Source organism: Jaculus jaculus, chromosome 8, assembly GCF_020740685.1.
Source record: "Jaculus jaculus isolate mJacJac1 chromosome 8, mJacJac1.mat.Y.cur, whole genome shotgun sequence".
In the NCBI taxonomy this organism is placed as follows: domain Eukaryota; kingdom Metazoa; phylum Chordata; class Mammalia; order Rodentia; family Dipodidae; genus Jaculus; species Jaculus jaculus.
This window is the reverse complement of record NC_059109.1, coordinates 15,799,496-15,810,491: the sequence shown is the minus strand read 5'-3', so window position 1 is coordinate 15,810,491 and position 10,996 is coordinate 15,799,496.

The following is a 10,996-nucleotide window of genomic DNA, read 5'->3' as shown; positions in this document are numbered from 1 at the left end:
AGGAGAGGGGACTAGAGAGGGTGAGTAAGCTTTGGGCATCTGTGGTCTTGAGCAAGCTCTAAGTCTTTGGACCTCAGTTTCTTTAGCTGTAAAGTAGGAGTAACAGAGTGTTTACTTAACAAGAAATTTCAGTGAGTCTTTTGTAAAGTATAAGTTGGTGTGAGTGTAGCACTGAAAATTTAATAATGGGTATATTATTAGTATTTAATATGGTAATTAATATTAATGTAGACACCAAAGACACCCCACCACCCGGAAGCCCTTCTGTTCAATCTACTTAAAAACATTTCATCAATATGAAAATTATTTTTATGCAGGGGGCGATTCAAAGTTAAATATTATTAAAAGATATTCTCCCTCAAGAATTTCAATTTGCTTGAAAACATTTAAAATATTCTCACATGTCTGAAAGAATTTGTCTTCACCGATGTCATTTCTAACAAGGACCATTACAGAGGCTAAGTACCACGTTCAGGGAGTCAGACTCACCTTCGGGACCTTTATGAGAAATATAACCAGTGAGATAGATGCTCAGACTGTCCCCTTACTGACTGATGGCATTGTCCCTCTGAGGACAGATGTGACTTTTGCTTGTCAGCCCTTTGCTGGATGAAGAAAGGAAATCAGGACTCTGTTGCTAGTTGTCTCCAGTGCGGGTCCCCTTACATGCCCTGTCCCTTCTTTAAGCGCAGTCAAACTTGCACATTTCAAACCTCCAGGGATCATTTGTAACTGCATCATAGAAGCTGCATGCTTTCCTGGGATGGGAGCCCCCTGTCCCCGGAGTCTGCAGGAGGTGTGGTCTGCACAGCTACCTACCCCCAAGTCTGATGACCACCCTTCTCCTCTGGCGTCCACTCTTGGTGTTCTTAGTGGCTGTGCGTGAAACAGAAGGGCTTTTGGAGTTCAGCCAATCAAAGTCAAGATTTTGGACTGAACACATGGGACATGAAGCAGAGTCTCTCCCTTTTGGGCAAGCATGGCATAGCATGTCTGGAATAGACCTTGTTTTCCCTGGCACTCAGCCAGAGAGTCCGGCTATTTTTAGAGGACTGACCAGTTCTGAAGGTTGACTCACTCATAGACATGAATCCATCTTTACTTCCCAGGGGCAGCAGAGGGGAATGCCAGCTCCAAGAACCCACCTCTCTCCGGGTGGGCATTCTGCCTCCGTTCTCGGAAGAGGCGAGGGGGGCACTGGACTACTCTGCTCATTTGATTTGCTCCTCACCTTGGAGAACCAGAGCTGGAACACTTCAGGGGAGAGTGGGGCAAAGGCAGGAGAGGGAGTCAGCATTCTAGTAATTCATTTACACGGGGCCTCTGGGCCTACAGCCACCCGTGAACTGCGATTTATGACACGGCTCAGAGCTGACTCAAGCAGATGGATGAGTTTGGAGGCAGAGAGCGGTTAAGAAGCTTCCCAAGCACCCCATGGCACACACATGGTGGACTTGTGACCTGGTGTTTCTTTCTGACCCAGAGCACACCCCCATTCTGCTACGCTAATATCTCCCAGCTTTGCTGTCTCTTGGTGCCACTGAGGGCTTGTTAACCATCCTGTTCCCTGCGCGCCGTGACTCCACAGAATCAGAGCTTCTGGGACCAGCTGTATATCACCTCGGGATTCTAGAGAATTCTTGAGCATTCTAGTCTTGGAAAGAACAACTCCTGGGGAGTCACTTTCAAACTTGAGTGAGCATTCCAGTCACAGGACTTGATCTTAAAGATGCTTTAAGTGTCTGTGCCCAGTGCCCAGATATTGGCATTTTGCCAGCCACACCCATCTTTCTCTGTTACAAGTGGTCGGAGGATCGAGAAAAGCATTGGTCTGACAATGCCATAGGCTCTGAAATAGACATAGTCATGAACTCTTACTGGCAATGACTGCTCAACGTCCTCGGGAGAATTTAATTTGAATTAAAGGAAGACTGAAAAGACAAGCAGTGGAATGACTTTCAATACATTAGTATTGAAAAGATTACATGGATCCCCAATGTCATATCTTTCCAGTGTTTCCAGTGCTCAGTATGTACTGGCAATGGTTTCCTTTTGCCCTTTGCTCATCTTCAGAAGTAAATTATTTATTTATTTATTTTTGGTCCTGAGACAAAGTCTTATGTAGACCAGACTGGCTTCAAACTCTCACCTCTCTTGCCTCAGCCTCTTGAATGCAGGGATGACAGGAATGTGGGACCAGGATAAAACTACTCGTTCCTTAAGACTCACTTCACAAAAACACTCTCTTTACCAAATTTTCTCTCCTTTCCTATTGTTGACCATTGGCCATATAGCATATCATATCTGGCTTTGCAGCCTAATTCCTTTATGAACCCCAAAGCATGCCTATCCCCCCAACTTTGAGGGGTGACATCCAGATAGACTTCACATGTGGATTTCTCAACCACCTTTCAGAGCCCTGTTGGAGTTTTCCAGTTAGAGTGAAACACCTTCAGCCCCGTAGAGCACCTCCTATGTGCAGATACTGACCTAAGTGTCACAGCAAGTGACTTGGACTACAAATGTTCCTATTTGGGGGAAGGGTACCTGAGACCCCGCATCTCCCAGAGTAGCTTATGGAGATTGTTTGCTTGGAAAGGAGGAGTCAAGTTAGCCAGTGGTATGGTCACTGGTAAGTTGGCCATTCCAAAGTAAACAAAAACAAAAACAAAATACAACAAATAACCCTTTCACTCATAGTAAACTGTAACATAACTCAATGAGTTAAAAAAATGAATGAAAGTAAGATGAAAATTAATGAAGATGAAGAAGGGTATTAATAACGGGGGGAGGGGAAAAGAGAGGGTTATTAGGGCGGATAGGATAAACATATGTTATGTACATGTATGGACATATCAAAAATGAGAAAATGAATAAAAACTTAAAAAAAAGAAATGCCCCTATTTCATAAATAAAAGAAACAAGCGACTGGACCCCAGAAGTTACAATCTGTGGAAGGGTCTCTTTTATAACAACTCCCCCTGAAGGCTATCATATCACACCTGTGATCTAACCCAGTGGGCTTAGGAAATAGTACTTTCAAAAAAAAAAAAAAAAGCTCACTTTTTACTTTAGTGCAGCAAACTCATGTGGACACCTGGCTTCAATGCACTTTCCTAAGCGCCACTCCCAGAGTTCCTGATTCTGGAAGCCTGGGATAGGCTGTGTGTTTCTGGCATGCTTCCAGCCGATGCTGGTGGCCCGGGCACCATGCTGACAGCCACCGCCCAGGTCCTTGCTTCTGATGACAGACAGATCGAGCACAAGGAGGTGGCATGGCAACCCGAGCCTCCTAAAGCTGGGGTGAGGGACGGGAGTAAAAGCCCTCAGAAGCCAGGAAGGTGTGAACAGTTGTCAAGGTGTGGTTGTAGGTACTTTTTAAGAAAAATGGCCAACAACACCCCAAAGAGAACAGAATCCTGTCTTGCAGGGTTTCCAAGCATTTTGACTTGAGCGGTTGTGTGCTACTCCGAATGAACTCTGCCTCAAATACTCAACAGTAAGTGCTCAGCGGGGTTTGGCACTGAATGGGGGACTGCGGTTTTCTGAGATGGTAGCTCGAGAGAAGGCCAACTGACTCACATGCCTTCACATGGTATTTGCAGGAGGAGGTTGTCATGATAGTATGACATAGCAGTCCACCAATACAGAGTAATGATGATGAATATCATTTGCTTCCAGATCTCTTGCTTCTATTTATTTATTTATTTTTTTTTAAATTTTTATTTATTTATTTATTTGAGAGAGACAGACACACAGAGAGAAAGACAGATAGAGGGAGAGAGAGAGAATGGGCGCGCCAGGGCTTCCAGCCTCTGCAAACGAACTCCAGACGCGTGCGCCCCCTTGTGCATCTGGCTAACGTGGGACCTGGGGAACCGAGCCTCGAACCGGGGTCCTTAGGCTTCACAGGCAAGCGCTTAACTGCTAAGCCATCTCTCCAGCCCTATTTTGTTTTTTTTTAAAGCATGGCTACTAACTTGAGTGAGGACAGGAACTGCTCGACATTCAAGGGGCCAGCCCCGTGTTCCTCATCCAAGATTTCCAAAGACATACTTGGTTAGTGGACTTTATTTCTTAGTCTTTAAAAATGAGGTAACAGTTCATGTTGTTATTAGTGGGGGACTGCTGAAAGCCAGCCTCATTTACAGATTACTATTTGAGATACACTTAGTACATGAGAAAAATAAGTTCCTTTGAATTATACAACTCATTATCCATTCACACATGTAAAACATTGCCAAAGCCACTCAAAAAGCATGCTGCAAGTTCAAAGTTACATGGTGCCAACTTTCCACCCCTAAGGCCTAATACTGGCAGCTCACCCTGAGACAATAGGCCAGCCCCTTGGGTGATTACTGGTAACTCTTCCTCCCAGTTGCTTTTCACTGGCCCTGAGTCTTCCAGACCCGCTTCCTCCCATTCTCTGTTTGCCTCAATCCCCAGCCCACAGGAGCAAATCCACCCTCACGACCAGCCAACAGGTCATTCTCAAGTGCCACCACTTCACGGTGGGTCTCTTCTCTCATTCATTCATTCATTCATTCATTCATTCATTTCCCCTTGTTTGCTCGGACTCATGGACCCTTATTCTAGCAGTTCCTCCCCTGCCTGTTTGACATGCAGAGCGTGGAGCCTCACCTGCTCCCACAGACCTGCCGCTCTGGCTTCAGATGACAGAAGCGGATGGCCCACAGGGCTCCCCAAAAATTCACAAAGAAAGACAGATGGGACAAGGCAGGAACAGCCAGGGGACAAATGGAGGAGAAAGCTGCATGTATGATAATCTCGGTGACATACCTGGGGAAAAGTTGCAGGCGGGTCCCTCCTCCTCCTCCTCCTCTGTGGGCTTTCTTGCCTCACAGGCTTCTGCCCCCAAGGAGGAGGGCAGAACGTGCATTGTTATTTATTTATTTCCAGAGCTGGCAGTGTTGGCTTGCGTTTCCATGTCTTCCTGTCAGAATCCTCTCAAGGAAACAGCAGCTGGTGAGCTCAGAAATGTCAGTCAGAATCTTGGCCTAGTTTGGGGCCTTGAAGATTCTCACAGAAAGTTAAAAAGGTTTCTGGGCCAGTGTGTCCTTTGGGTTTTCCCTCTCCTGTTTCTCACCTCTTCTATTTTATTTCCTTTAATTTTTCTTCTCAGTAGCTAGCTACTTAAATTGCCTGCTTCTCTGTTCCTCGCGGTCCCCCTCCTGGGTATGAACAGTGGCTCTTCTTCCGGCTTAGCCCAAGAGCCTGGCGGTTTCCTGAGCGTTTACATCAGTATGCCTGCACCCAGTCTCCTCACTTACTCCCTTTCCCTCCTCCAGCTCCTCTCCCTCTCGCCTGTTCGATCCCCACCCTTCCAGTCATGCACAGAGAAACATCATCTTTCCTCCTTCACTTCTACTCTGTCCTCATCAAAAGTCGGTACCTCTCCCGGTGTGTGCCGGTACCCATTTATCTTTGATTCTTCAGTTCTGTCTCCTGTTCCAGTATTACCTCAAGCATCTGATGTGTGTCCTGTCCAGATGTGACCTGAGCTCAGATCCTCCTCTCCTCTCCTCTCCTCTCCTCTCCTCTCCTCTCCTCTCCTCTCCTCTCCTCTCCTCTCCTCTCCTCTCCTCTCCTCTCCTCTCCTCTCCTCTCCTCTCCTCTCTTCTCCTCTCCTTCTCTCCTCTCCTCCTCTTCAGTCAGTCTCACCTCCCCTGCCTTGTCTAGTCTCCGTTTCCTGCCGGCGAGCCGCCTCCTTTTTGTGCTCTCCCGCCCTCTGCCCACCCCCAGCGCACGCTCCCACCTGTTTGTGTCTTTTAAGGGCCTTGATCATATCCATGCCTTCTGTCCACCTCAATCACCCCAGTGACGGGCCTCTGAAAGCTGTTAAATTACACCTCTTCAGCTGTCTCATTGCAAACAGAAATGCCCTTTGCTAAATCTTTTTTTTCCCCCAGAGGCAAGTCCATATTAATAATTCTATTTATAGACAATACTAAAATCATCCATGAACTGTTTTAAAGATCAAAAATATTGATTTTTTTCCAAATTAATGAACCCCCATCTTCATGTGTATGTGTGTATGTATGTGTATATATATATATATATATATATATATATATATATATATATGGCTCAATCAATATATATCACTTGAAGTACAGTTCTTTTAGTTTATATAAACTTACTTTGGTCATTTGTCCAATGGGAAGGTGGTTGTGGTGGAGATGGAAATCATGAGTAGTTTGGGACTTCAGTAGATGTTCAACAACATAGAAACAGAAATACTATCAGTTCACTAACTTATTAAGTTCTAGAAGTGGAAAGAAATCTATATGTTCCTTGCCCTTGAGAGGTTTACAAGCTCTTGACAGAACTTGAATCTAGGAAACGTACGTAATAGAGTATAACTGTAGCCTTCTGGTCCAGAGTAAGTCCTAATGGAATTCAGAAGCAGGTAATGGTGGGCGGGGTAGGAAAGCTTCATGGGGAAGGCTGGGTTTCAGCTGGGCGTCGTGGAAGAACAGGAAAGGCTAATATACATTGGCAGAGCAGGGAAGGGCTCTCTCTGATGAAGTAGCAGCTTGGGCTAAGGCATAGAGATGGGAACAAGCAGAGTCTCTGCAGGAAATGGCTGATTAACTTCTGGTTAGGTGCAATGCTTCATGAGGGATTTAGCCTTGGACACGAAGCAGCCATTCTAGCCAAATATGCTTATGCTAGGAGATCTTGATCTCAATCTTTTGAATCTCCAGAGAGATTTATAGGCAACATGATTTAAGAAGTAATGCTATGGTTTTGACATGGTTTCTACAACTTAAATGCATATGAATTTGAATGAAAAAACAACTGTTCACTGGATAACCATGGTCTGAAATTTGTTATTGAATATTCAGGGAAGTAAACATCTCTCTCCATTCATCAAAACATTTTTTCCTCAATTGTTACTGAAGGTCTGGTGTTGTTAACGTACAAAATGCCGGTTGAACCTATTTCTAATCTGTCAAGAGTTCTGATTTATATAGCCTGCCTTAAACTCTAGTCAATGTATCTTTTCCCTTGGTGAAAGCTGAGGTTCCATCATGACAGGATTATGCATTTATTCTGAGTCTATCTATATATGCTTTAATGTATCATGATGCTGTTTCAAAATTTGCTTTTCTATTTTTTTTTTAGAGAGAGTGAAAGAGAAAGAATTGGTGTTGCAGGGCCTCAGCCACTGAAATTGAACTCCATATGCTTGCATCATCTAGTGCATATGTGTGACCTTGCACTTGAATCACCTTTGTGCATCTGGCTTACATAGGATCTGGAGAGAGATTGAACATGGGTCTTTAGGCTTTGTAGGGAAGGGCCTTAACTGCTAAGCCATCTCTCCAACCCTGTTTAAATCATTTTTAGGTAAGTCAAGAATTCATGACACTGTAAAGTCTTCAAAGTCAGGTTTATGCCTATTGGATTTCCAATTAATGTCTAAGGTCAAAGTTACTCAAAAGTTTACTAAAACTTTCGGCAAAATATAAGCCCTATATCCACCCTACCAACAGGAGATAGCATCTTTCAAATGTATTAGTCTTCTAACCTTCTGAGCTTTATTTGTAGTAAAAACGAAAGAGCTGACATTAGCTCAGTGATATGTCTTTATATAAGGTCCCGTTTTATAATTTCAAGCTAAAAGTCAATGTCTAAGAGTAAGGTGATTAAGTCAGAGAGGTGTTTCTGGCCCAATATGGAAGATAAGGTATGAAAGACACACACAGCAATGAGGGACCTACTGAGAATTGTATAACTACTTACTGACAGAGGTGGGGATCCAAGCAAGTTTAAGTCTCCCATTCAACTCTGTTTTTACATCACTGGGTTTTAGAACAGGAATCCTGACTTTCTGGATGAAGAGGCCCTTTTGTTTCCCATAGCATCTTGTATGTATCTGGTTGTTCTTTAGTGAGGCAAGTTCATGAGTGAAGCCGACAGGAAGGTGGGAATGAGTCTCTTCCTGAGAGATTTTTCTTAATAAATGCTCTTTTCTATGGAAATCTCCTAAAGCCAGAAAAGGGTCAAATTCGAGCCAGTGTGAAACAGACTGGCCCATTCAATATTCTTTAGGAGGACCCCAACCCAGTTATTTTCTTTATTGTATGAGGGAACCAAAGCCCAAGTTGGCTATGAGACTTCTGCTTAGCCACAGAACCAGTCTCCTGACTTCAAAACCACCTTACGACTGCTCAGCTGTTCACTAATGACAACTTTGAAGGACTTTGTTCCTTCCAAGGCCATCACCGAGCCGTGGTGGTAAAGGGAGCAGTTCCCTCTGAGAGCCCTTCGGTGGTAAGTGGAAATGGGATTGAGGTAAGCGCCCTACAACTGTGGGGGATGCCGAGCATGTGAACATTGTCTGAACAGCTACTGAATTTACAAGGGTGATAATAATAATAATGAAATCATAGTGTGATAATAATAAATCCTTTGAGATGCTGCCAGAGCTACACATTGTAGGCTTAAGATGCCAGTGGGCAGCTGCTTGGCTAAATGTGGTCGCCAGTTGTCAAGGAGAGACACACCCCGATTCAGGAGAAATAAGTCAACAACATGTGCAGGGCACATACAGGGCAATACCACGTGGAGGTAAAGGTTCAAGTTGGATGCCATCTCTGCCTTAAGGGGATAGCGGTTAAAAAATGCTTTTAGAATTCCGAATTTGACATTGTGTAGCTCCGTAAGTTAGAGATCACATGAAATATATCACATGCTGTAGTTGATTATCCTGCTTCCATCCAAATGGTCGATAATCTTCAGCTGTGGATCTAGATATTCTGGTGATAAACTTGTGATTTTTTTGCTTTCAGGATGCATATTAGTTTCCTTAGGCACTAGGTCTAAGGTGGGACTTGGCTATCTACTGTATGATTGCCAGAAATTGCTGATTCTTGCCTAAAGTCTTCTAAAATCTAGAGGTAATGATAACTGAACTTCCTGCCCTATTAGATTTGTCTGGAGAATTAAAGGAAGTAGCTTACTTTTGTTTTTGAGGTTGGTTCTTACTCTAGACCAGGCTGACCTGGTACTCTGTAATACCAGGCTAGCCTTAAACTCATAGAGATCCTTCTACCTCTGCCTCTTGAGTGCTGGTTGGAAGTGGTTTATTTTATTTACGATTTGTTTGTTTTAGTTGCCCTTTGCATGGTAAACAGAATGTTAGGTATTATAGGGAACAGAGAGTATTATTTTCATCCAGGGGGCTTGAGGCATTTGCCATAACTGTAAATTTTAGGTAATTTTGCAGTTCAGTCTTATCATTTTGCAATAAGGAAACGGAGATTTGAGAGTCTCTCTCTCTCTCTCTCTCTCTCTCTCTCTCTCTCTCTCTCTCTCTGTGTGTCCCTTGGAATGACACCAGAACTGGGTTCTGAACCTAACAAACCTTCAGTTCCTGATTCATAAAGTCAGAGCCCACCAGGTTTGTCTTAGAGACTAAGTGAGACGTTAATGATGGTGAGGGTATCTGGAGGTCTCACTAGAGAAGTAGAAAGTGCTGTTTGGCTGAAATGTCTCCAAAACCCCCTCATGGCAGTGGGCTACTGCTCACCCTGAGCAACGGTGGAGATGAGAAGCCTCCAGCAGCTGTTTCTATGAGGTCTTCCCAGCTGTTGTGATGGTCAGTTTTGAGGTGGAGGAGGCCAGAAGTGGGCTAGTCCAAGAGCAGATTGCAAATGGCAACCATCAAAACAGGTCAAAGGTGAAACAGCTGAAGGTATTAGGTAAATAGGTGTAAACAATGGAAAAGCTATTTTGCTAAAGATGTGCTCAACTCAGACAAAAGTGATTTCAGTTGCTTAGTTTTCCTTCTCTCACCCTCTTTTACTGCCACCTCTTCTTCTATTAACATTTGGAGCTTCTTAGGAATTTTTAAAAATTTAAAAAAAAAATTTATTTAGGGTTGAAGAGATGGCTTAGCGGTTAAGGCACTTGCCTGAGAAGCCCAAGGACCCCTGTTTGACTCTTCAGATCCCATATAAACCAGACACACAAAGGTGAGGCAAGTGCAAAGTTGCACATGCCCACTAGGTGGCGCATGCAAATGGAGTTCCATTGCAGTTGTTGAGGCCCTGCCACGCCAGTTCATTTCCTTTTTCTCTCACTCTCGCATTTTTTTTTAAAAGGCAGTCTGTTGGGCTTGTCTCAAAAACTTTAAGAAAAATATTTTATTTATTTGCAATGAGAGAGAGAAAGAGAGAGAGAGAGAGAGAGAGAGAGAGGGAGAATGAATGAGGAGAACGAGAATGGGTGCACGTGGACCTTCAGCCATTGCAAAGGAATTCCAGATACATGCTCCACTTTGTGCATGTGGTTTAGGTGGGCACTGGGAATCTAAGCTGGTGGTTAGGCTTTGCAGGTAAGCACTTTAACCATGGAGCCATCTCCATAGCTCGCTTCTTAGGAATTTAAGATTTTAGAAGGTGATTCTCTTTAGCTTATGATGAAATATAAAATCAACATTTATTAGCAATCATGTGACCTACTGCCTTTCTACAACAGAGAATGTGCTATTCCATGCAGGAAGAGGGCTCTGACTGAATACAAGGGAAACTAAGCTTCTTAGGTCCTCAACCTGTGACAACTCCATGCTTTTACACATTTTTCCTCACTAAACCTTCACAAGCTGCTCTGTGTTCCATGAGGGTGCCAACCTCAGGGACAGGGGTATTTTCTTTGTCTTCATATTCCAGTGCAGCTGGATGAATTTGACTTATGATTTTAAGAAATAGAGGTTTGTCTTTTTTGCATCCTAGATTTAAAAAAAATTACTTATTAGAGAGAGGGAGGGAGAGAGAGAAAAAACGAATATGAATGGATGTCCCAGGGCCCCTTGCTACTGCAATCGAACTCCAGAACACACTGTGCATCTGGATTTACATGGGTACTGGGGAACTGAACCTGGGCCTGCAGGCTTTGAAGAAAGTGCCTTTAACTTCTGAGTCATCTCCCTAGCCTGTGCTACGTAAGTTTTAAAACTAACATATCC